At 42.6% G+C, this 27,626-nt stretch overlaps 1 protein-coding gene across 5 annotated transcripts in view; it reads right to left on the reverse strand.

The window, feature by feature from the left end:
• The window catches only part of ZNF148 (zinc finger protein 148), a 122,021-nt gene extending 117,454 nt beyond the window's left edge, over positions 1 to 4,567 (reverse strand). For 4 of the 5 annotated variants that reach the window (XM_025875605.2, XM_025875598.2, XM_073894726.1 and 1 more), the window contains exon 1: positions 4,353 to 4,567. The gene's annotated coding sequence lies outside the window, so the exon portion shown is untranslated. Of the gene's footprint in view, positions 1 to 3,473; positions 4,038 to 4,352 lie in introns of those variants that run through there. The other variant, XM_073894746.1, reaches the window with a different exon arrangement.
• Positions 4,568 to 27,626: the final 23,059 nt, after the last annotated feature.

Consider the following 27,626-nt stretch of genomic DNA (forward strand, 5'->3'; position numbering starts at 1 on the left):
CCCAGTCCCCCAGAAGTACACAATAGGTACTTAATAAACAGATAAACTGTACAGAATGTGCTGGAGGCTCAGAAGGGAATTCAGAAAAGGTGATCCAAAAAAGTTCTGAATGCTACTACTGAAAATGACTACCAAAATACAAAAATCCTCATCTGGAGGTATACTTTTGATATCTGTTTTAAAAAACCAACTTTCTGAAATCTTAAAGTGTTACTAAATTACTTCATAACTGTCTTTCTCCCCCTAAAAAAATATAAATACTATAAATTCCTTGAGGGAGGAAATTTCACCTAACGCTTTTTTACTATCATGCCAAAAATGAATTACATCAGACAGATTCTTAAAACAGCTAAAAATCTCTAAGCAGTCATTTAGGTAAGAAAATCCAAATTAAACCAGCCACCAACTCCAGATCCAGATTTAAAATTTACTCAGATTTAGGTGCCTGGGTGGCTCAGTCGGCTCAGTGTCCAACTCTTGATTTTGGCTCAGGTCATGCATGAGATTGAGTCCCGCGTGAAGCCTGCTTAAGATTATCTCTCTCCCTCTCCCTCTGTCCCCCCTCCCCCCGGCACCCCCTAAAATAAATAATAAACTCTAAAATAATAATAATAACAATAATAATAATAATATACTCAGCTTAAATTAGCCTCAGATTAGAAGAGAACCTTTGGTCCCACCCCTTTAATGTTTTGGCAAGATTGTTCCAGTCCCATTCTAATCCATTCTGTCTTCTTCCCTTAAATCCAAAGGCTTCACCAGATAGCCCTTTTGTCCCTCACTGTCTCAAACATACACACACACACACACACACACACACACACACACACACACAATTTTTGTCTACAGTACTCCCACAGTACTCAGCAATTTGACACAGTCCCACTATTATCACTGACAGTGAACACTACTTTCTATCAGTCATTCAACAGGTATTTATTGAGCACTTAAAAATCAAACTGTTTTGAATTTCCCCAGAGATTAAAGAAACTCTTGGCTCCAGAGTAGGTTACAGTCTAGCCACCCTTTGCAAAACAAAGAATAATTCCCAAAAGCAAATACAAGATTTAGCAGTATATAATCTGCATGTGAACGCTGTTCTTATTCAAAGTAAAGAGTCTCAAGAGGTGAGGTTACTTAAACAAGACTTCCGAAAAAGGGAGCAAGTTCTTTCTATTCTCCCCATCTGTCTATTGACTCAGTGATGTTAAACCTCATACACAAATTTCAAAAATCAGTATTTTTCAAATCAATCCTAATATATGAGCACCGTACTTTTTTTCCACCACATTCCTACCATATTAGTGACTTAAATATGCAAATTTCCTTGTAACTGCCACAAATCTCACCACTGTAAATTTAAATCTCCTTCACATCAACTATATCCAAATGCCCTCAGAATTCTTCACCCTTTCTTCAGCCTCCTACAAATCTATCACCACCTCCATCGTACCCTGACCTTCATCCTCTTCCCCTTATCACATTTCCCCATCCCTCCTTCCCTCCACAAAAAAAGAAACACATTATCCACAACAATTCATTCCTTCCTAAAAACTCTTATTATAAGAATTGCCACAGAAGCCTCGTAAGAACAGCCGAGGATCCTTGTAATCCAATCCCAGATTCCCCACTCTAAAACTCTCCAGAAGACTGTCAAAGAACACTGCACAGTTGACCCGGTAACTACTTCCAAGATGAACAACTATCATTGCCAAGCAACTCCTCCTCTCTCTAACCAGCAACCCTTATGCTGCAAAGATGTCGTTTCCCACAACCCAGTGTTTCTTACAGGTCCACCCATTAAACTTCCCTTTACCTTCTCATCCAGTTTATTTCCAGTCTAATTTTAAATGCTTTCTCTTTAAGCATATTATTTAAAGATATAAAGACAGCTAATAAAAAAGCTAAAATAATAACTATCAAAGGTTTGAAAGGAGGAGAACGGGGATAATGCCAGTGACACAAACCCTTTCCATTCACAGAAGTCTTCTGACTCCTTCATAATGTCATTTTAATCAATCAAGAAATAACAGTACATGTATACTACCTGCAGACCTGAAGAAAAGCAAGAACTACAAAAATTAATGCTTACAGGTAGTAGCCTCTGGAAAGTGGGACTGCAATGGACAGGTGAGACAGGGGCTACTGCTTTTTGTTATAAGCTCCCTCAGGACAATTTTACTTTTTAATTATGTACATGTGTTATTTCATACAATTTCAAAGGGAAGAAAAATAATGACATACTATATTTAAGTCCATTAAACCTACAAAAATTAAGTGATAATATACAGTGCAGGTGAGCGGAAAGAAAACAGACTCTCTCATTCTGTGATAACAATAAAAATGGGTACATCCTACTATGTAATATACTGAAGCCCCTGAAAAGAAAGAGTAAATCTAAGTGTACTGACATAAAAAGTTTTCCAAATTAAGAAAAATAAAAATCCTGGATTTCCACTAAAAATTTTTTAATAAAAGCCCCTCTCATTTCTAATGCTAAATTCTCATCCTCCTTTAGATATATTTGCTAAACAAATGACTGAGTTTTTCCATCCCTCTCCCAAATTTCTTTCCATCTTCCCCATTAATCCCTCCACCCTCTACTTCCATAAAAAGATTTTTTATACTACCCTCTCTTCAGTTGAATTAATATTACAATGTGTACATTGTAATATTCTCTCTTAATAACAAGAAGTTAGTAATTTTCAGGTAAATCTTAAGAGTATGGTTCTAGCCTACATTTCCCTCTTGAAAATCTGGTCTGGTGGGAGCTCAGCAAATCCAATAGGCCTTGGTTCGTTTCCTGATCTGGAAATGCTAATATTCCCTCTAACCTGGCTCTAGAATCATCCAGTCTCTTCAGGTTCCCCTAGACCTCAAGACAACCAGTCCTGACCTCCTTGCAACCTAAGACCAAAGCAGATATTCTAGATCCTCCATTCTGCAGGCCCACATTTTGCAGGCTGATGCATTTTCTTCAATACCACAATGCCTCAGTGAGAGTATACATTCAGGAACCCTGAATAGCAAAAGATCTCCCACCAGCCCCAGAGTTATGGAACCAATCCCGTCAGACTAATTTGAGCTCCAAATGGAGCCTCCAAAGAAAGGCCACCGTGCATGGACTCCCCCCACCATTAATTATAACCCTGTGTACTGCAACCCAGGGTGAATAATATGGCATCAGTTCTCCTGGACCAGATAAGCTGGGTAGTGGAGAAGAAAACCGCCAAGCCAAGTAATTTCCATTCCAGCATTAGTAGTGTTCACCCGGCCTCTAATAAATGACAATACTTCAAATTTGCTAAAATCTAAACTCATGGCTTAGGGGATCCCTGCAAGGCCAGGCGTTTTCTTACCGTCTGTTTCAGAAATTCTCACATTCGCTGGTGCAGGTCTAAAAGGTCTCAGACCAAAACGACAGACTAAGGTCTAATTCTCAGTGACCCCAACCACTACAGGACCGCACTTACCAGATGTCATCTACAGAAGAGCCCAAACAGGTTCAGAACTAGGCCATCCTGGCCCATCTGGAATAACTCTTTAGTCCTTGGGCCAACATTTATTAATTCTACTACATCTGTCTATTCTATCATGCATTCTCTTCATAGTCTCTAGTGTTCAGCACTTCCTCTGGCTTCAAACGCGGTCCTTTCTATTCGCGGAAACTCCTTGCATCCCTTCTTTCCTTTCCTTAGAAACGCTTCAGTTCTTTCCATAACGAAATCCCTAATGTATCTGCACAATGAATACCCCCCGGACTCCTCAAGACTCCTCCACAGCCACCCTCTGCATTCCTCCACCTACCCGGCATCTTTCCCTTCGGCCTCTCGCTCCCTGCACACACTCCCACTACGTTTCCCGCAAGGATTCCCTTTTCTCCAACCCCTGCCCTTCCCTTCTCCCAAAGAACACACTCTGGCAGCAACAGTGACTGAGGCCTGCGGTGCATAAAGCACTGCACCAGGCACGACGGACAGAGAACTGGTGTCTCCCCAGCCTTTTCACACCCACACCCAGCACCCTCCGGCCTCCCCCTGCAAACCTCCCACCTCCATCCCTACCTCTGACACCCGCCTCAGGCCTCGGAGGCCGCCTTCTCGCCTCCGCCACCCCCGTCATTATCCTTTCTCAACCCCCCAACCCACCATCCGCGCCCTGCTTCCTCCCGTTCCCCAGCCAGCTCCTGCGCTTCCCTCGGCCTCGGCCGCTCCCCTGGCCACCCCCAGCCTCGCCACGGCTCGCTCCCCCCGGGGTCAAGCCGTTACCGCCGCGCGCTCCCCCCCCCGCGCCGCCCCCTCCCCCTCCCCCGCCCTCCCCCGGGCCCGGGCCTTCCAGGCCCAGCGCTTTACCGCGGGCGGGCGCCGAGTCGCGCGGTCACCGACTGCAAGCGGCGGCAGCTCCAACCTTTCTAAGGGCCTTGAGAGGAGGGGAAGGGGGGAGGGGAGAGAACTTTTGCTGTGGCAGCTTCGGCAACAGCTCCCACCCCTGCGCCTTTCTCCTCTTCCTCCCCCTCCTCCTCCTCCTCTTCCTCCTTCTCTTCCTCCTCCCAGAGCAGTCGAGACGCAGACATGCCGCGGCTAGAGCGCCGCCGCGGTCGCCGCCACAGCCGGCGCGGTGCATTGTGGGAAGCCTCGCACACGGGAAACGCTCCGCGGCGTCAGCCCTCCCTGGCCCGGGGACCAGGCTGGGACGACTCAGCGTGGCTTCGATTCCGGCGCCTGCGTGTCACTGGCGCAGCGTGGCCGCGGAAGCTGGCCCCGAGCCGCGGATCCCCCGGGCTGGGCCTGGGGGAAAGCAATATGAGAAATATCGGCCCTGAGGAAATCTCTTTGACAGGGGGTCAAGCCTTCAGTGTCTAGCGCCCTGAGAAGTGGAGGACTCGGGGGTCGGGTGCGTTGCGGACCTGGGGAAAAGGAAGGGGCGGGGACCTAGGTGAACCACCTATCTACCAGAATCTCCTGGCTTTTTCGTTTCTCCTCTCTTACCTGCCCTCTCCCCCGCCACCTCCAGTCGTTGGCCTCTATCACCCCAAATGCCATCTTTTTCGGAAACGGCACTCCTGGGCCCTTGAAACCAGCAAACCCTGTTAGTGTCTGGAAACTGAGAAGCAGCATGTGAGTCTAAAGAAAGACTCTGTTCTGGACCCTGTTGCGCAAGGTCTTACAGGTTTCTCCCTCTCGCTTCACCTGGGGCCCAAACCTAGCTCTTTATGGTAAAGACTTGGGAATGATCTATACCGACCTAGAATTGCACGGTTGTCTCATCCCTTGGAGGCCCTTTAAGTGACCTTAGCCAAATTGTAACCTCTTTTTAAGGGTGCCTTCATTCAATTGACATTTATTAGACGCCTTGAGGTGCCCATATGGTGATGGTTTACAGTTACTCATCTTTGTGTCCCCACCCTAGCACAAGGTCAGTCATGTAACGTAAAATGCTCAGTGAATGTTGAGTGATTATGAGCATCAGAAACTTAGCATGGGATGAGACACAATCACGATTTCTTCGTAATAGTCTGAAGATTTATTTAGCATCTCTCTGCAATACTTAAACATAACCTCGAGGGGAGAGGGAAAGGAAAGACGTTACAGTGTCTATATAACCATTTCTGGAGTTCTCCTTCCCTTGTCCACGCCCACCTTCCCACCCCTTGCCAACTGAATGTTCATTTGAATAGTGCTTTTTGGCGATACTCCAAACTCCCGCATTATGCACTTGTGATGGCACTGAATTAGATTAGTGTCTGCAAGGTTAATGTTCCCCCAGGCATTAACCTTAGTAAATCGTGATGCCTGTTTAGAAATAGCTAAGGCCCAGAGGTTCAGCTTAATTTAGACACAGGTAACTAAGAAGAGCACGGATAAGCCACAGTTCCACAATCTCCATGCGCTTTCTCCATTAGAAAATACACATTTTAATAAGATGACAGTGCATAATCTGAATGCTCATTGCAACAAAACAGTGATACAAGGTAGAGCAAGAGACTGTTATCTGGAGGACAGCCTTCTGGCAACTTCTAGCATCTGCAATGTCATCGAATTCAGATGTTAAAATATAAAACACCTCTGGCAGCCAAGAAACAGTCTCTGAATGTTAGGTGATAGGAAAACTAATAACTGAAAAGGATTGAAGTCCTGGCGATTCCACTCAGTGGGTTAAAATTAATTGGTTTGCCTAGGAATAGATCTAGTTCTCAGCACCTTAACAGAAACAATAGAGAAACAACTGCCTAACAAGGGCCGACTAATAAGCACCATAGAGGTAATGACATCAGGAGTGATGATGGGAACCAAGTTTAAGGCTTCTGTAGGTTAAACTTCTGGAAATATTTTTCAGCCCCAATTTGCTTCTAGACGCTCCTCTTGCTCACCTCCCCAAATGCCAGCCCTAGGCATTCAGCATACATTCCTTTTTTGTTTTTAATTTTGTTTTGAAATAATTATAGACTCACAAGAAGTTGCAAAAATAGTAGAATCACATTTACCCTTCACCCAGCCTCCCCCGATAGTGACATCTTAAAAAGTTCTAGTAAGATGTCAAAACAGGAAATTGACAATGGTATATTACCTTTAACTAGACTACAGAACTTAACTTAGTTTTTACCATTTTCTTTAAGCCTGCATTTGTGTGTGTGTATGCAGTCTTATTCCATGTATAGATTTGTGTAACCATCACTACAACCAAGATCTAGAATTGTTCCATCACCACAAAAGAACTCCCTCATGCTATCTTCCTGTATTCACAAATCCATCTCCCCTCCCAACCCCACTATTCCGTCCCTGTCCCCTAGTAACCACTAATCTGTTTTTCATCTCTATAGTTTTGTCATTTCAAGGATGTTACATAAATGGAATCATACAGCATATAACCTTTGAGAATGATGTTTTTTACCTAAACGTAATACCCTTGAGGACCAGCCAGATTGTTGCGGGTATCAAACATTCATTCCTTTCTATGGCTGTCTAGTACTCTATTGTATGTACCAGGGTTTGTTCATTCATTCCCCAGGTGAGGTACAGTTGGGTTGTTTCCAACTTTTTTGCCATTACAAATAAAACTGGTATGAACATTTGTGTACAGGTTTTTGTGTAAACTTAAGTTTTCATTTTCCCAGGTTAAATCCCTTGAGAATATGATTGTTGGGTCGTGTGGTAAGTGTGTATTTAATTTTTTAAGAAACTGCCAAACTATTTCCCAGAGGACCTATATCATTTTACATTCCCACTAACAGTGTATGAGAGATCCAGTTTCTCCCCATCCTCACCAGGGCTTTATATTATCCCTCTTTTTTGTTTTAACTATTTTATTTTTTTAAGGTTTTATTTATTTATTTGACAGAGAGATAGTGAGCACAAGTAGGCAGAGCAGCAGGCAGAGGGAGAGGGAGAAGCAGGCTCCCCACTGAGCAGGGAGCCCGACACAGGGCTCAATCTCAGGACCCTGGAATCATGACCTGAGCCGAAGGCAGATGCTCAATGACTGAGCCACCCAGGCGCACCATGTTTTAATTATTTTAATAGGTATGTAGTTCTCTCTCCCCAAAACTGGCTCTTGAATAAGGCATCTCTGTAACTCCTACTTTCCTTGGTAGGCTTTTAAACAAGCTCACAGGCCCCTTTTGTTGAAGGATTTCATCACATATCACTGTAGAGAAACACAACTCTCAGGAGTAAATTATAAAGTTTCTTGAAATATTAAGCTTATATAGCATATGTCTCTTTTTGATGCCCTTTTTGAGGTAGCTCCAGGAAACATCTGTTAGGTGGGCCTAGGAATTTCTTTTGGGAGATGATCTACATTAGACTAAGCTGCTCGGGATACAGTCCACAGGTAGCAAACTTCAATGCCCAACAAGCCAAACAGGTAACATGAATAGATGAAGCAGGCCAAATGCAAAGACAATTGACAGTGGGAGGGACTGTGAAGAGCCAGAGAGCTCACGCCAATCTGAAGGGCACAGCCACTACTCATTTCCAGCTGATAATTTCCAAGTGGGAATGTGAAGATCAGGAAATTAAGCAAAATCAGGAATCTGAATTTTGGGGTGACCTCTCCCAAATATCAATGTTGGCAACTAATTCCACTTCTTTAAAACAGGAAAGCATGTCAGACAACATGTCTGTGGGTCAGATTCAGCATACAGCCATCATTCTATCTTGTCTGATCTGGACTAACCCAGACAGGGCTGGTAACAGGCCTCTCAGCATTGATTCTCAGTGCCTCCCAGGGCCTTCTTCCTTTCCCCTGGTTCTGGAACGGGTTCTCTTCAGTCTTGTGCCTCTGGCTTCTTTAGGAGAGGAATGTACCATCTGTTGTCCCCAAAGACTTCACCAGGTCTTCCAAACCTTCTATACCAACCATCTTCCAAGTTTCCTGGACTTCTCAGGCTCAGGAGTATGTGGACGTACTATCTTCTCTATCCACGTGGTTGCCTGCAGCATGAGCTTTGTCAAGGCTGCTTCTTCCTAAAGGGGAAACTTGGCTCCTTTTTGCAAAGTTCCAAATCCATAGCCTTATCAGAGATTGGTCCACAAGAGCCTGCCCCCTCACTACATCTTGTCATTCCCACTAAGACACAGGAAACATGGCTTTTCCTGTTCCTATGGGCCATCTTTTCCTGAGACACCTCCCCTGAGTTCCTGCCTCAGAACTGAAGGACACTTCTAGATCATTAAGATATTCTAAAACTAATGACCAAGATATGGAAACAAATTAAGTGCCCATCAACAGATGAATAGGTAAAGAAAATGTGGGGGCACCTGGGTGGCTCAGTCGTTAAGCATCTGCCTTCGGCTCAGGTGGTGATCCCAGGGTCCTGGATCGAGCCCCGCATCAGGCTCCCTGCTCAGTGGGAAGCCTGCTTCTCCCTCTCTCACTCCCCCTGCTTGTGTTCCCTCTCTCGCTGTGTCTTTCTCTGTCAAATAAATAAATAAAATCTTTTAAAAAAATTAAAAAAAGAAAAGACAAGATGCAAAAGAACACAAGAATGAATGAAAATAAGGCCTCGTAGCAGAATCAGTGGGAAAGGAAAAAATTAAATTAAAATAAAATAAAATAAAACAACATTATGAGGATAATATTCTATTAGGACCTAAAGGTTAGCCTTGTGGTCAAGTCCACAGTGGCAACTAAACCCTCCTGGGTTTGAATCCTGCCTCTACCATTTATTACCTTTGCAACCTTAGTTACTTTACTTTTCTGTGCTGTCAAGTGCCCCATCTAGAAAATGGGACTAATAATAGCAACTTCATCTTAGGGTTGTTAAGAATAGTAAGTATTAATACATGGATTTAGAACAATTTCTGGCACATAGTTAAATGTTCTGTGTGTTGCAGATACAGATGGTCCCTGACTGCCAATCGTTTGGCTTATGATTTTTCAACCTAATGGTGGTACAAAAGCAATATGTATTCAGTACTTTGTGCAGTTTGATCTTTCGCTGGGCTAACAGTGTGCGGTGTGATGCTCTCTCACAATGTTGGGCAGTGGCTCCCAGTCAAGCACAAGACCAGGAGAGTAAACAACAGGTACGCTTACAACCATTCTGCACCTATACAACCATTCTGTTTTTCACTTTCACTACAGTACTCAATGAATTACATGAGATAGTCAACATCTTACTACAAACTAGGCTGCCCAGCTGTAGAATAATGGAAGTGTTCCAAGAACATTTAAGGTAGGCTAAGCTATGATGTTCAGTAGGTAGGGTGCATTAAATGCATTTGCAATTTATGATATCTTCAACTTATAAAGGGTGTATCAGGACCTAATCCCATTGTAAATGGAGGAATATCAGTGTTATTATTCCTGTTCTTGTCATTGTCACTGTCACTGTTAAAAAGGACTTAAGGATGGTGCTGAACCAAATTTCCTAAAAGCAAAATTTAATAGGGAAAAAAAGTCAGTTCCTACCAGTGGATTGAGGCAAGGGAAAAGAGAAACTATACAAGTACCCCGAAAAATGATTTAAGTGGAAAAGTATTTTACAGAATGTTTAGCATGGGGAATAAAAAGGTTATATGACAGCTAGATGCAGCTAGGAAAAAACTAAGCAATTAAGCTGCAGAGAAAATATATAACGTTATTCAAAGAATTTATTTCTGAGCATAATCTTTGCCTGAATAATTTTACTTATAAGGCTGATGAAATTGGTCTATTGTGAAGACGCTTGCTATTTTCTACTCAGTAAATACCCAGTAAATCAAGTTCCTACCTCTTCTCTCTCAAAGTTTAAGCAGAATGAAGACAACTTAACTACTCATATATATCAAAGCTGTGGGTTTTCATAAAAAAGAAAGAATGGCAATTGGAAATTTTTATTATTCTAGAGCTTTCAACAATTTCATACATTTGCTTACTGCCAGATAGTGCAATATAATGCCCAGATGAATTTTTCTTTCTTGTTTTTGCTATTTTCTTATAATTTAAATAAAAAGCATGTCAGAATTTTGGACTCCCCAGAAAATATTAAAACTACCCTGTTGCTAGACCCTGTTCCCTGGAGGGCCTGTGCAGTTGAGTGTAGACCTTTTCATGCGCGGCACTGTACACCTGGTACTATAAACATACTGTAATGATAATGTCTCACATAGAAACCACAGAAAACACTGGGTCAGGAGCAAGCTGTAGTTTTTTAAAATGTTTTTAGTTAAACTTGGAGGAGAAAAAAAAGGCTTTTTCCACAAAGTATCACGTGTGACCCTACAACACCCTGACCCCTTTCTCTCCTCCTTGACTATATGAAAAACCCTGATATCACCTCTTAGAACTGGTTTTAGGGGCACCTGGGTGGTTGAGCACCTGGCCCTTGGTTTCCACTTAGGTCCTGATCTCAGGGTGGTGAGGTGGAGCTGGGCTCCTTGCTCAGCGCTGAGTCGGCCTGAGATTCTTTCCCTCTCCCTCCCCCTCAGCTCCTCCCCCTACTCTGTATGCACAGAAGTGCACTCTCTCTCCCTCTCTCTCTCAAATAAATAAATAAAATCTTAAAAAAAAAAAAAACCCTGTTTTAACTTGTAGCTGCCATGCCTACACTGTGTATGCATATGACATTGTACATTGCACATACCCTTGGATCCCCACAGTTTGGTCCCCCTCCCTGCTACCCCTTTATAGTATGACATGTTAACAAGTTGGTGACCTACACGAAGTGAGACACAGCCATTTAATCTCTTTCCAGACATTGCCCCTCTTGGTGCAATGCCGTACAGGTCTCTAAAAAGTCCTTGCTGTCTCAGCAGCCAATCAACTTATAGTTTGTTTTTTTTCTGGGTTTTTGTTTTGTTTTCTTTTCTTTTCTTTCTAAATGAGGTGTGAAAAAAGCTCTAGGTTCAGTTGAAGTTCCTGAGGAAGAAACACAACTGAGATTTTTTTCAGTGATAAAATCTGCATATATGTATTTCAAACAATGCAGCTAAAACTTGATGTAAATTCCTCTTTTTTCCTTTTTTGGGGCTTAATGAATATCATTTATTCAGCATAAAATCTTTATACCATATGCTCCATGTGTTAAGAATAAATGTACATTAAAAAAAAAAAACAACAACCCTACCCTGTTGCTAAACAATTGTGGAGACCAACACAAAGAAAGAGTTCATTTCCCAAAAAGTGACCATTTTCCTACCTACCAATATTCACTATAAACATTTATTACAAACCCACATGCAAGGTTCAACAAAAGAGGTAAAAGAGGTCCAGGGTTGCCCTAAAGTTCATAAGCTCTGAGGTAACTATGGTTTGAAGGAATTCAAAGGAAGACATGAGTGCAAGTCAAGGTCACAAGAACACAAGATTGAAGTACTAGGGTGGAGGCTATGTTACCTTTTGATTCACTAACTGATATTGCAGAAAGTCAACAATTTTATACTTCTCGAAGAAAATTACATAGCTATTTAAGCTTCATTCTTCCCTTATGAAAAAAAGGGGAAAGGGGAGAGCTCAGAAATCAGCCAGTTTGGGGGTTAGTTTTGTTCATAAGAAAATGTTTCAATGTCACCGCTAAAGTCATTAACGGTTTCGCCTCAGGCCCGCGGTCATCTGAGTCTGCATGTGTGCTCCCCAGACCTCCAGCATGGACAGATACGGCATCCAAAAACCTAGAGTCCAAAGGAAGGGCTCCTAGCCAGCATGGGACTATTAATATTTGAGGCATTTTGTTACAAAAGCCAGGGAAGTATCAGTGTATTGGGAAAGTTCCCTTTTTTTTGTTTTTTGTTTTTTAATGTTTTGGTTGTTTACAAGATTAAATATAATTTGTCTGGAAGTTCCATTTACACCAAATACCATCGTCCCCTAGATGCCAGATAGTAGAGCCAAGAAAAAAAAGAAAAGAAAAGAAAAAGAAAAAGAAAGTCTTAGAGTAGAATGTAGTTGCTGTAAAACCTTTATTATGTATGGCACATACTGTTGTAAGAAACATTGTTACTATCAGTCTTAAAAATTGCATAAGTTGTAGAATCTCAGAAATTAGGGATAATGGCATCATTATCCATGCTATTTTTTTTTAAAGATTTTATTTATTTATTTGACAGAGAGAGACAGCGAGAGAGAGAACAGAAGCAGGGGGAGTGGGAGAGGGAGAAGCAGGCTCCCCGCCGAGCAGGGAGCCCGATGTGGAGCACTGAGCCACCCAGGTGCCCCATTATCCATGCTTTTTGAAGGTTGATGTTATGCCACTTCACTTTTATGAAAGACCTACATTAGTACCTGTTTTTGGTGACCAAAAGAAATCCAAAGGGGATGCTCACTTTTACCAAAAAAGGCAAAAATGAAAAGAGTGTTCAGCGTTTGTTCTGCAGCGAGCTGCCCCAGAGGCAGCGTGCACCCCGAGGAGTGAGCGTGACCCCCAAGCTCCGTCCCCGGGAACTACACCCAGCATCTCAGCATCCAGCTACCTCAGCTCTGAACTATGACCATCTGTGTTTATCTCGACTTATTCTGTGCATCTGTTAGCAAGATGTGTCCTAACGCATCAGAAAGGCCCAAGAGAAGTCGTTTTTAGGTCTGGGAATGCTCAAAAGTCTTTTTCTTAATGGTCATTGCTTCTTTGCTTTATGCTATTCCAGCTTACAAAAGTTTTCAAGGGAATGCCCCACTTCCAGATAGTGTGGGGAGACTGTATATAATAACATTAAATGTACTGAAAACATGCATGGAGTATGTATTATAATATTAATTCAAATGTTTAGTATTGACTTTATAGCTACTTCACCCTGAGTAAGAGAAAGCATAAGGATCTAGATCCCCTCTGTGCTGTAGCTTTCCCTCCCAGCCCCGTCCTCTTGTCACCAGAGGGACCAAAATCTCTTAGGCAACAGACAGATATTTTACCTCATTTATGACTTCTTCCTGGGCAGAGAGGAGAGAATAGTGTTACCAGAATCTGAGACCACCTCTCAAATAGCAAAACAAAAAGTAATGTCACTAAGGCAAGGAGCAGCCCTCACTGCTTTCAGTCACCCAGCCATGTTTTCTGAATGGCTAGTATGTGCCAGACACCATGCTGAGTGTTAGTGACATTCGTTTCCTTGAGAAACCTGTATATTTGTTCTCCTATTCATTAACCAAATTACTACTGCATGTCTGATACTATACTTATTACCAGAAATACTATGGTAAATAAAATATTCTTCCACCCCAAAAGGAGCCTGCAGTCGTCGGTTGGAGCACAAGGCATGAAGAAGCCACTTTGCTTCAGGGTGATGCACTCTGAGACCGGACTAAGCAGGGCGTCCCAGACCCACCGCCCAAATGGCTTCTCCGAGGTAACCTTTCTGCTAGACCTGGAAAGAGGTGAGGTGGGGGTTCTGGTGGAGTTCTGGACAGAGAAAGCTCATGGCAGTACAGAGTCCTAGAGCCAAAGAGAGCTCGGTGCATTCAGGACCTGCTAGTTATGCAGAATGAATGAGTGCAGGAAGTGGTAAAGAGAGAGAGACTCTGTGAAAGCACTAGTAAGCTCCAAGAGCGGCTCATAGGCCAAGTTGAGGCATCTGATCTTTGTCCTGAGAGCAGGTTTCCCCAAAGTGGGGCTGGGTGGTAAGCAAGAGGAGTTTAGATGGTACACAAACCAACATTTCTTTATGTTGGCAGTTAATGGATTTAATAGGCATTTGAAAAATATATAACTCATGCATTGGACATATTACTTCTCTTAGATTATTGCTTAGGGTGAGGCTGCATGGCAAAAATGATTCTATTCATAAGCAAAATATTAAATATATTCTATTAGAGCTGGTACATGAACAACCATAAATGACTGATGTTTGGGAAAACAGCTTCTAAGACCAACAGAGTTCCAGTGAACGATTTCATACAGGGAAGCAACCTGACAAGACTTCTGAGTTGGAAAGAAGACTCTGGTTGTGGAGAATACTAGAATAGTGTTTGTCAAATTCCCAGTTAAAGTCCAGGCTCTGAAACCAAGTTTAAAGCTGTAACTGGCAGGGGTTTTCTCAGTGCAACATAATGGGATAGAATATATAATAGCAAGACAGCATCACATAAACCACAACACACAGAGACACACACACTTGCAGCAGTTTTTTCATTCACTCAACTAGTATGCGCTGAGCACATGTAGGAAAGGTGCTGTTCTAGGCACTGAGAATACAGCTGGTGAACACAATAGATAATGTCCTTGAGCTCACAAGGTTGATGTGAGGAGAGGACACAATGAGAGAGTAACCAAAAACATACATAAGACAATTTTTTTGCAGGCTGTTTTTTTAAAGCTTTTATTTATTTGAGAGAGAGAGAGCAAGCGAACGGTGGGTAGGGGCAGAGAGAGAAGCAGACTCCCCATGGAGCAGGGCGCCCGATGCAACACAGGGCTCAATCCCAGGACTCCAGGATCACGACCCGAGCCGAAGTAAGACGTTTAACCAACTGAACCACCCAGGAGCCCCTGGTGTGCAGGAAATTTCTACATACACAAGACAATTTAAAAGATGGTAAATTGGGGCGCCTGGGTGGCTCAGTCGTTAAGCGTCTGCCTTCAGCTTAGGTCATGATCTCAGGGTCCTGGGATCGAGCCCCACATCGGGCTCCCTGCTCGGCAGGAAGCCTGCTTCTCCCTCTCCCACTCCCCCTGCCTGTGTTCCCTCTCTCGCCGTGTCTCTCTCTGTCAAATAAATAAATAAATCTTTAAAAAAAAAAAAGATGGTAGGCTTTTATTTTTTAATTTTATTGTATTTAAATTCAATTAATTAACATATAGTGTATTATTAGTTTCAGAGGTAGAGTTCAGTGATTCACCAGTTGCATGTTATACCCAGTGCTCATTACATTAAGTGACCTCCTTAATGCCCATCACCCAGTCACCCCATATCCCCACCCAACTCACCTCCAGCAACCCTCAGTTTGTTTACTAGAGTTAAGAGTCAAAGATGGTAAGCTTTTAAAGGCAATAAATCCAAGGGAGAAATGTCAGCTCCACACAGGCTGTTTCTTTTTTTTTTTTTTCCTAAGATTTTTTTATTTATTCATTCGAGACACAGAGATAGAGAGAGAGAGAGAGAACATGTGCAGAGGGAGAAGCAGAGGGAGGGGGAGAAGCAGGCCCCCCGCTGAGCAGGGAGCCGGATGCGGGGCTCGATCCCAGGACTCTGGGATCATGATCTGAGCCGCAGGCAGATGCTTAACCATCTGAGCCACCCAGGCGCCCCCAGGCTGTTTCTCAGTGCTGTGTCCCAAGAATAGGAATAGTGCCTGAAAGGGAGTAGCTGTTCAAATAGTACCAGTTGAATGAATGAATGAGAGATTTTGTTGGCTTAATTTAAGGAGTAACAATAAAAATTAAGAGAAATAGATGGGTTCAGGGCTCCTGGGTGGCTCAGTCAGTTAAGCATCCAACTTTTGATTTCAGCTCAGGTCATGATCTCATGGTCATGGGATCAAGCCCCACAGTGGGCTCCATGCTCAGCGGGGAGTCTGCTTGAGATTCTCTTTCTCCCTCTCCCTCTCCCTCTGCCCCTTCCCCTGTTCATGTGCTCGCTCTCGCTCTCTCTCAAATAAATAAATCTTAAAAAAAAAATAGGTGTGTTCAAAATATATTTAAGAGATAAAATACAAGGGCTTAGTGTACAAAATACATTTATAGGCTGAGAGATAAAAAGAAGAGGAATGATTTCTCAGTAGCCTATTCTAAACACAGTAACCAGAATGATCATGGGACTTCTCCAGTCAAACCCTCCCAGGGCTCCCTATTGTACTCAAAGTAAAACCCCACATCCTTACAATAGCAATGAGGCTACGCGTGATCTGGGTTGGGTACCTCCCTGAGCTCATCTCCAATCATCTCCCTCTTGTTCTCTCTGTTGCAGCCACACTGGCCACCTTGCTGTTCCTCAAACCCTCAGTTAAATTCCTGGCCAAAGCCTTTGAACTAGCTGTCCTCTCTCCCTGAAATGTTCTTTTCCCAAATATTCATACAGCACAGCCCTCGTTCCTGCAGGGGTCTCCTTCTTCGTGAGATCTATTCTGACGACCCCGTCTAATACCACAATTCACCCGCCATGACATTCCTTGCTCTGCCTGCTCAGTTTCCCCCAAAAGCATTAATTGTGATATCAATCTCATTCTAACATGGTATATAATTTATTATCTTCACTATCTCTCTCCCCACAAGATTATAAACTCTCCTAGAGCCTGTAACACTACTTGGCACATTGTAGGTGCCCCATAAAATGTTTATTAAATGAAGAAATGAAAGATGACTCTTAGTTTTCTGGTTTGAGCAACTGGGTGGATAGTGACTCACCGAGGCAAGAAACACAGGAAGATGAGGGATTTGGTGGGAAATAACCAGTTCGGTTCGGGACATGCTGATTCTAAGTGTCTTTGAGACAAACACCCAGGTGGGATGGGCCTGGTGCTCAAAAGTGGGTCACTGGATTATAGATGGCATTTGAATGGGTGTCACTGGCAAGAAAACGTTATGTGGAGAAGAAGAGAACTTTGAGAAACAGTAGGAGGTGAGAGACAGCACCATTGGAAAAGCCCATGAACCAGAGAGAGAAAGAGGAACCAGGGAGTGAGGAGGAAATCCAGGAGGTGTGAAAGTCCATGGGAAAATAATTTGAAGAAAGAAGATATAGTAGATATCTGTTGCTGTGGAACAATTACCCGAAGACTTAGTGACTTAAAACAATGCACATTTAATATCTCACTCTTTGTGTGGGTCACGAATCTGGGCACTGCTTAGCTGGGTCCTCTGTTTTAGGGTATATTACAAGACTGCAGTCAAGGTGTTAGGCAAGGCTGTGGTCTCATCTGAAGGGCTGACTGGAAAGGGATCATCTTCCAAACTGTCAGCAAACTGTTCCAGTTGTTGGCGGGATTCAGTTTTCTAAGAGCTGTTAGGATGAGGGCCTCAGATCCTTCTCAACTACTGCTCACCCTGGGAGCTTCCTTCAGCAGAGCAAACGAGCAAGAAGACTCAGAGGAAAAGTGCAAGCAAGTCTTTCATAACTTAACCTCAAAAGTGCCATGTGACCCCATCTCACTCTTGTCTTACCCTCTTCATTTGAACAAAGTTCCCAGGCTCAGCCCACACACCAGGGGAGGGCATTACAAAAGGGAGTGAATAGCGGGAGGTGGAGATCACTGGGATCCATTTTCCAAGCTGCCTCCTGCAGAAGGTATGTCAACAGTGTTAGGTGTCAAAGAGAGATCAAGTATCCCAGAGATTTGGCAATGAGGGGACGCCATTTGTTATTTTAGAGAGAGCTGGCTTAGAGGACTATGGAAGCAAAGGCCAGACCATAATACACCGAGGAATGAGTTTGAATGGAAGAAGTAGAGAGGGACGGTAATCCTAAACAATTTTTCAAGATGCTTAGATGTGAAGAAGGATAGAGATAGGGTGGCTGAAGGAAGGAATGGAGTCAAAGCCAGATTATGGGTTTTTTAAAAATCGAAAGAAATTTGAACATGTTTAAATGTTATTGGGTAGGCATGAATAGAACGGAAGAGATTGTGGTCAGTTAGAGACGAATCATTCTGATAGTTTGATAAGGGATGCAGAAGACCAGTAGTGAGTCCAGGAGAAGATGAAGAGGGCCTAAATAACCACCTTTCATTAAGCCCTTACATGTCCAGACTTATTGTATTAAGTGCTTTGCGTATATTATCTCATTTAATTGAACTGTCAAAGGTAAGACCTTTATCACCATTACAAAGACCAAGAAACAGGCCTGGAGAAACTCACTCACCCAAGGTCACACGGCAAATAAGAGGAGTAAAATTTTAAATCAACCTGTAAGCCAGTAGCTCTCCAAGTACAGCCCCAGACCGGCAGCAACAGCTAACAGGAACTTATTAAAAATGCAAATGATCAAGTCCCACCCCAGACCTAGTGAATCCGAAACTCTGGGGGTAGAGCCCAGCAACTTTTGTTTGAACACGCTCCAGATAACTCTGAAGTTTGAGCAGCACTGCTCCGGGTGCTGCTGCCTCTCATGGCCCAGACTAGGGCAGAGGAGAGAATTAGTCAGAAAGGAAAGGGGGAGTAACAGGGTCAAGAAACCCAGGAGGCCTTCTAGGGCTCTAGCTTGGACGCCTGACAAATCACCAGAAGAGGGAGGAGGTCTGGTAGAGAAAGATGATGAATTCAGTTTTGGACAAGCAGATACTGAAGCTCTTGTCGGCAACTAGTGGGAGCTATCTTTGAGACAAATATGTATGTGTGTCAGGTGACTGAAGGACAGGCCATGACAAAGACAGAGCCTAACATTTGCAGGGCCTAGAACAAGAGTACAGGTTACCATACGGACATAGATCAAAATATTTAAAAGTTATAAATCAAACTAACTTACTGTTAAAATACTTGGACTCCTTTTACCTTGACACACATGTCTTCATGTTGACAAAAACGTTTAAATCATGCATAAGGCAATGGCTTTTATATGACTGAACATTGGCAAAATGGCCAAGCCACCTTGGGAGTTCTCTTGATGGGTTGGCAGTTGGGATGAGTCATAAAATGTACACACAATTCATGAATTGCTATTTATTTCCTCCATGAAATTTATTTTTTCATGTCTTCATTTCAGCACAATTTTCAATAATGTTTATAATGAAGATTTTCACATAATTTGTATGCAACTGATAGTGTGACTCAAAGGGTTAAAAAATAAACATAACTGTATTCAAAGTACACAAAATTTTTTTAATTATTTTATTTTTTTGTTTGTTTCTTAAAGATTTTATTTATTTATTTTACAGGCAGAGAGACACAGCGAGAGAGGGAACACAAGCAGGGGGAGTGGGAGAGGGAGAAGCAGGCTTCCCGCCGAGCAGGGAGCCCGAGGCGGGGCTCGATCCCAGGACCCTGGGATCATGACCTGAGCCGAAGGCAGACTCTTAACAACTGAGCCACCCAGGCGCCCCCACAAAAAAAATTTTTTTAAAGATTTTATTTATTTATTTGTCAGAGAGAAAGAACACAAGCAGGGGGAGCAGCATTGGGCGAGGGAGAAGCAGGCTCCCCTGCTGAGCAAGGAGCCCAATGTGAGACTTGATCCCAGGGCCCTGGGATCATGACCTGAGCCAAAGGCAGACGCTTAACTGACTGAGCCACACAGGCGTCCCTAAAGTACACAAAATTTTAAATAAGTTGTCATTGGAAAGGTAAATCAAAGAAATATTAGAATTTAAAAATTATCACTCATGTAAGTTTTACGAAGTTCTTTTCTTCTAAACTATTCAAAACTATTAAAATTAAAAGCAAAAGACAAATTATAATTACTATCAACCATTTAAATCAAAACTACTTAAAGTTGAAAGTTTTAATTTTCTGACAATTTAAATCTTATTGAATATTTTTATCAAGATAGAATTATTATCAACTGTAGCAATAGTCATGTTTTAGTTACCTTTTGCTGCATGACAAAGCACCTCAAAACTTAGTAACTAAAAATAATGATCTCTTAATTTCTCATCATTCTGTGGATTGGCTGGCTTGTTCTTCCACTGGTCTCTCTTGGGCTCATTCATGAGACTGCAATCATGGGGTGGCTCAGCTAGAGCTGGGGGATCTAAGATGATCTCGTTCACATTTGTGAGGCCTTTGAGGGAATGGTTCGGTTTCTCATCATTCAGCAGTCTGAATGAACGTAGCTTCCTTACATGACAGATGGAGCCCAAACAGGAAAGCAGAAGCTGCTAGGTCTAAGGCCCAGTCCCTGAACCGACACCAACACTTCTGCCCCGTTCTACTAGTCAAAGCAAGTCATAACGTCATCCCAGATTCAAGTGGAGAGAAACAGACTCCATTTTTTCTAATTTTTTTTAATGTATTATTTGTTTCAGGGGTACAGGTATGTGATTCATCTGTCTTATATAATACCCAGCTCATTACAACACATAACCTCCCCAATGTCCATCACCGGGTTACCCCATCCCTCCGCCCCCCCTTTTTTTTAAGATTTTATTTACTTATTTTTTTGTTTGAGAGAGTGCGAGCATGGGGAAGAGCAAAGGGAGAGGGACAAGCAGATTCTGCCCTGAGCGCGGAGCCTGATGCAAGGCTTGATCTCAAAACCCTGAGATCTTGACCTGAGCTGAAATCAAGAGCTGGACACTTAACTGACTGAGCCACCCAGGCACCCCCACTTTCTTTTTTTTTAACTAGGCTCCATGCCCAACATGGGGCTTGAACTCACAACCCCAAGGCCAAGAGTCACATGCTGCACTGACTGAACTCACCAGGCACCCCAGACTCCACTTTTTGATGGGAGAAATGACATGAGTGGACAAGGATGGGAAGAATTCTTGGCAGCTATCTTTGCAAACAATTTACCACAAGCCATCTGGTTGGTTATTTACATAGCTTCACACATGTTATGCCTAGACCTACATATACACAAATTTAAAATAATCATATTAAATAATAGGATATATTATTAATAATAATATTTAATATTATAAAATGTTCCTCCATCACTCTGTGCAACTATTGTGAATACCAAGAGAACCACAATTTAGAATGTGAAGAGAAGCAAGAAAATGATGTTCAGCACTACTGGGAAACACTTTGTTATGCAATAACCTATTATACTCATGCAGTCTGAGAAGGATTTGACAAATTAATTGTCTAAATACTTACCTTGCTCAAATCACCTCCAAACTCAGAAGCAGCATCCATCTCCAATGTCAGAAGCATAAACCTGGAGGCAGTTGCCTTTTATTTGGGGAACACAGGGCAAGCGATGTGGAGAGGTGTTTCCCTAGGACCTGAAGAGTGCTAGTTGGTAGAGGAGATGTTTAAAGATACGGGTTACACTGTACCTGTGCTGAGTGCTGGATCCTGAATGATAATAGTGCCTAGGTAGTCCTCAATTAATTTACACTATGTTTGCACATGCAGGGACCGCTAAGGTATATCACCTAGGGCAGGATCCTCTTGTCTAAGTCAAACAGAGGTACCGGGTAGGTCCCACTGGCTAGGGGGTAACATGCCAGTGGAGGAGAGAGAATCCAGGGAGAGTGAGTGCATGGGAGTGAGGGGAGTGGTGAGCCAACACAGATGAAACTCCTGGGAATAAACACAATGTTTCAGAATAGATGGGCTGAAATATCCATCAAGAGAGGAAGTAACTAAATTATGGCATGTTCATTCTATGAAATACTAAGGACTCCTTTCTCTCATTTTCTCTGTCCCTCTATGTGTAGAGTCCATATATTCATGGACCGATTCCTAAAGTAAAACAAAATAAAAACAACCAACACGGTGTGGAACAATAAGCATAAGATGACTTATATTTATTTTTTTTAAGATTTTATTTATTCATTTGAGAGAGAGAGGGCGCGCGAACACACAAGCGGGAGAGGGGTGGCTAGAGGGAGAGGCAGAGGGAGAAGCAGACTCCCCACTGAGCAGGGAGCCCAGCATAACTCAGGGCTCCATCCCAGGACCCCGGGATCATGACCTGGGTTGAAGGCAGATGCTTAACCATCTGAGCCACCCAGGCGCCCCAACTTATATTTTTATCTCTCTCACACACACACACACACACACCCCGTGCATTGAAAAAGGACTAGAAGAAAATACAACACCAAACTGCTAAGGGTTTGGAGGTGCAAAGGCAAATTTTCACGTTTTATTCAGCAACTTAGAATAATTTGTTGCCTCTGAACATGAGTTCCCTTTTATGTAAAATAGAGATAATAGTCACCTTACAGAGTTCTTTCTTCAAAATTGAGATATAATTCACTCACCACAAAATTCACCCTTTTCAAGTGTATAATTCAGTTTTTTAGTACACTCACGAAGTTGTGCTGCCATTACCACTGTCTAATGCAGAACATTCCATCACCCCATAAGGAAGCCCTATAACCATTAGCAGTCACACCCTGCTCCCCCTTCCCTCCAATCCCTGGTGGCCACTAATCTACTCTCTGCCCCTCTTGATTTGACTATTCTGACGTTTCATATAAATGGAATCATATATTATTTTCAAGGCTTATCCATGTTATACCATGGAACAGTACTTTATTCCTTTTTATGGCTACATAATAGTCCATGGAAGGAGTGTATCACAATATGTTTATCCATTCATCAGTTGACAGACTCTTGGACTGTTTCCATCCTTTTGCTACTATGAATATTGTTGCTATGAACATGCCCATACAAGTTTTGTTGTAGGCATGTGTTTTCATTTCTGTTGGGTGTATATCTAGGCGTCAAATTGCTGAGTCATATGGTAACTCTATGTTTAACTTTTTGAGGAATTGCCAAATTCTTTCCTTTTTTTTAAGATTTATTTATTTGAGAGAGAGAGGGAGAGAGCATGAGCAGGGGAGGGGCACAGGGAGAGAGAGAGAGTCGTGAGCCGACTCTGCTGAGCGCAGAGCCCCACACAGGGCTCGATCTCACGACCCTGATATTGATCTCATTCTCCTGCACCACCCAGGCATCCCTTGCCAAATTCTTTTCCATAGCAGCAGCACTATTCTACACTCCCATCAACAATGGATGAGGGTTCCAATTGTTCTACATCTTTGTCTACATTTGGTATTGTTGGTCTTTTTGAATCACAGCCATTCTAGTGGGTGTGATGTGGTATCTCAGCATGGTTTTGATTTGCATGTCTCTGACAGCTAATGATGTTGAGCATCTTTTCACATGCTTATTTTCCATCTGCGTATCTACTTTGGAGAAGTGTGTATTGCCTTTGCCCATTTTAAAATCGGATTACCTGTCTTTTTATTGTTACTGGATATTATATATACTGGATATATGTTGGATATTAATCCCTTGTCAGATATGTGACTTGCAAATATGTTCTCCCATTCAGGGATCATCCTTTCACTTTTCTGATAGTGTCCTTTGAAGCACAAAAGCTTTTCATTTTGATGAAATCCAAATTATCTATTCTTTAAATCGCTTGTGCATTGGTCATAGTTTGAAAAACAATGCCTAATGTAAGGTCACAAGGATACTCCTCTATGTTTTCTAGGAGTTTTAGCTCTAAAACTGTATGTTTTAGCTCTTACATTTAGGTTGTTGATCCATTTTAATTTTAATTTAACTTTATTTTTTTTAAGATTTTATTTATTTATTTGACAGTGAGAGCGAGAGAGCACAAGCAGGGGGAGCAGTAGAGGGAGAGGGAGAAGCGGGCTCCCTGCCAAGCAGGGAGCCCGATGCGCGGTTCGATCCCAGGACCCTGAGATTATGACCTGAGCCGAAGGCAGACGCTTAACCATCTGAGCCACCCAGGCGCCCCTTGAGTTAATTTTTAAATGTGGTGATAGGTCACAGAATTCTTATGATGATTCTAATGAATATTGCATACCACGAGGCATATAGTAAGCTCTCAATGACTGGCAGCTAGTATTATTATTGTATGATTTGTTTTGAGAAACCACCAAACACACAATAGTTATTGAACAAAATGCAAAGAAAGATCAATCTTCTTTTTGAGGAAAAAAACATAATCACTCACACTGCCCACCTTATTCACCATCTTTAGCAACTGCTAGTTGTTTCTAAAAGGGGAAGACTTGCCTTAAAAAGAGATTTCCAAGCAGAGGCAGTTCTCAAGGGCAGCCCAAGCACCATCCTGGAGAATGGGGTACCTCTGGCACCCTTCTGAGGGTGACTGCATAAGGAAGAAAACATGCATTTTGACATAAACGTTTGTCATGAAACGTTACGGTTGCATTCTGGTGTGTCTATGCTCGTGGGCACGTGTATTTCTTCACACGAGCTTTCTGTCAAATTAATTAACTTCTAAGAATTCACCTACAGCCCAAATGCTCCAGTTAAGTCTCTGGGCCCCAGCTACCCAAATATGCCAAATATCTTCTCTGAATCTTCTTGTATTCCCCATGGCTCCCATGGGTCTTTCTTTGGGACAGTCTCGCTGAAAGCTCAATGTTTTTGATGGGAGTTTAGGGTGGGATAAGGGAAGCTTTGCCCCCAGGGTACCTTTGGCAATGTCTGGAGATAGTGTGGGTTGTCACAACCATGGGGGGTACTACTGGCATCTAGTGGGTAGAGACCAGGGAGGCTGCTACACATTCTACAATGCACAGAGCAGCCCCCCAAACAAAAACTCATCCCGCTCCAAATGTCAGTTGTGCCAAGGTTGAGAAGCCCTAACTAGAAATCTGAGAGTTGATTATGCTTACACCTTGGACTAGGGCAGCAAGATGTGATGGTTTCTGGAATCAGACACACCTGGGTTCAAACCTTAGCTCTCCCACATAGCACCTCGATGACCTTGGACAAGTTCCTTAACCTCTTTGAGCCTCAGTTTCCTAATCTAATAACACCTCTGATATATACAACGATCATCTAATATATAGTTAAAATTATCTAATATATATAATGTATGGCATAGTGACTGGCACATATTAAATATTCAAATATTAGCTCACATTAACATAGGTGATGATATCTTAATAAAAATAATACCTTAGGGTTTTTTCAAAGTCAGGCTTATTGAGTTAATGTACATAGAATAAAATCATCCTTTTCCAATGTACAGTTCGATAAGTTTTGACAAATGTACACAACTGTGTAACCACAAAGAATCAGGGTATCAGTTTCATCATGCCCCAAAACTCCTTCATACCATTTTATAGAAAAAATCCCCACCATATTGATCTACTTTCTGTCCCTTTTTTTTTTTTTTTGTCTCTTTCAAAATGTCATGTAAATGGAATCACAGAGTGTGTAGCCTTTGAATCTGGCTTCTTTACTTCCATAATGCTTCCGTGATTCCACTCTGATTTTGCCTGCATCAGTAGCCTTGTTCTTTTTTATTGCTGAGTAGTATTCCATAGTTTAATCGTGCCACAGTTTATTCATTTACCAGTCGACAGCCTTTTGGTTGTTTCCAGTTTTTTGGCTATCATGAATAAAGCTGTTATAAACATTAGCATAAAGGTCTTTGTGTGCACAGGTGCTTTTATTTCTCTTGGAATAAACCCATTTAACACCAAGAGTGAGATTTCTGGGTGCTATGGTGAATGTACATTTAACTTGGCGAGAAATCTCCAAACTGTTTTCCAAAGTGACTGTACCATGTCGCATCGTTGATCTGCAACCTCCACAACCTAGCTAGCACTCGGTGTTTTCAGGGTTTTTTTGTTGTTGTCGTTTTCTAATTTAATTTTTGTCATCCTAGAAAGTAGGAGGTGGTATCGTGGTTTTAATTTGCGTTTTTCCTAATAACTAATGATGTTGAGTTCCTTTGTTTTGATTTCATTTTACAACATACAGATCATTTTGGATGCTTTAAATCTCACGAAAACTACATTACGTAGGTAGAAATAAAACAGCATGTTCATCCTGAGGAGAATTAAATGTATGCCTTCTCTCCACCCCACCATCTCCAAAGTGACTGCTTCCTTATTTCCCATAAGAAAAGAAATGTCTGGTTTTGGATACTCTCTAGCAACCTCGAGCTGCGGCCAATCTGCGTCATCCTCACTGTGTAATTAGAGCCTAGGTGCCCACGTGTCTCATTTTTAGGATCCTGTGGGCTACACTTGGCCCAGATTAGGTTATACTTTAGGCATTTTGCTGCATGTCTCTTCTTTCTCCCTCACTGTTCCATTTCTCAGAAGGCGCTTCAAAGAACAAACAGATCTGGGTTGGAGTGAATGAAGAGTCTCGCTCTCTGTGGATGGTGGAGTGATAGAGACCTCCGTCAGGCACGCTCTGTAAGCAGGAAAGCAAAGAAAAACAAAACCCACCAGCCTACGCCTACGATGGCACAGAGTCCTGGCCTCAGACCCAGCAAGAACGAGCTGCCTTGTGTACTAAGATCCTGGGTCCGCAGGGATTCTGCTTGTTTCCCCGAGTGGACGTTGGCGTGCTCACGGTGTCTGTAAAACCCATCACCCCCTTCTAGCTATGGTTGGCCAGAGAAAACACAAGATCCGTAGGTAAATTTGAATTTCAGATAAATAGACAATAAATAATCTTTTGGTGTAAGTATATCCGATGTGATATTTGGAGGCTTCCTTCACTGCCAGTGTCGGAGAAGTTAGCTTACTTTTATTAAGGAAGTCGAGCTCTTACCTGGGGAGAGAGACAAGAACCTACTTGATTTCTGTTAGACCTATGCTGATTTTTGTTTTGTATTTTCTTCAGGGGCCGGGTATATAAACAACTACTTATTTTTCCCCACCCCCGCATTAGTCCTCACACTTCAGAAGCAAAAAGGACTGGATCTGGGTGGCAGTGACCTACCTTTCAGTAACAATTCCTGTAAAAAAAAGCAAAAGAGCAAAGCTCCTTCCAGGCTGGCCTGGGGAAAGTCAGATGAACCACGGACTCCCCTGCCTGGTTGCCTCGCCTGGCTAGGGAGGGAAGCAAGCCGACCTCTCTGAAAGGGTCACTCAGATTCATTTCAGGAATCAGCCTGATAGAAATTCATCACTTTAATATTCAGCTTCTTGAGTTATTGCACGGCTCGCACACCCACTGAGAGCGAGCCTCCCCTACAGCGAGGGCATGAGCAAATTCAAACACCCCAGGCTAACAGGAAAATAAATGCAAAATATAAACAAAAGTAAATCCAATAAGCATCACTTTTAAAATACAAGAGAAAAATGTGTATCACCTACCATTTTGCCCAAGTTCCCTGTGTGCATCATCAAATGCATCCAGTTGTACCGAACACACTTAGGAGTTGTGTGTTATACAACTCCGAATAGTTTAGGATATCCCCCAATGCTAGTGGAGTAGCTTGGATTTGAATTAGGGTCAGTGTCATTCTTGAACTGGGTCTCCCTACTAATCTACACATGTCTGGTGCCATAATTAACCAGGGGAAAGAAAGAGAAACTTCCTTGTAAAAACGCTCGGCAGTGTTGTAAGAAATATCACAGTCGATCCTCCCCATAGCACAAAGCCTATGATTCCACCAAGTAAGCAGAGCCCGTCCAGGCAGCTTTGACGGTTATGTGAGAGACAAGTTCCAGGTGCCACGGCCACGGATTGTTGAAGAGGTAATGCTGGGGCTCTGGTGAGGTGTCAGGCCAGTGGATATGGGTGACCAAAAATCATTGACACCGAGGGGAATAAAACTATCTTACAATTTCCAGAGAGCAGAGCAGGGAGGAAATGAGGAATCCAGGCAGGCAGGAAAATCCAATCACGTTTCTAGCCACTA

The sequence above is a fragment of the Callorhinus ursinus genome, unplaced genomic scaffold, assembly GCF_003265705.2.
Source record: "Callorhinus ursinus isolate GAN/ISIS: 27379988/994484 unplaced genomic scaffold, GSC_fseal_2.0 scaffold1, whole genome shotgun sequence".
NCBI classification, from domain to species: Eukaryota; Metazoa; Chordata; class Mammalia; order Carnivora; family Otariidae; genus Callorhinus; species Callorhinus ursinus.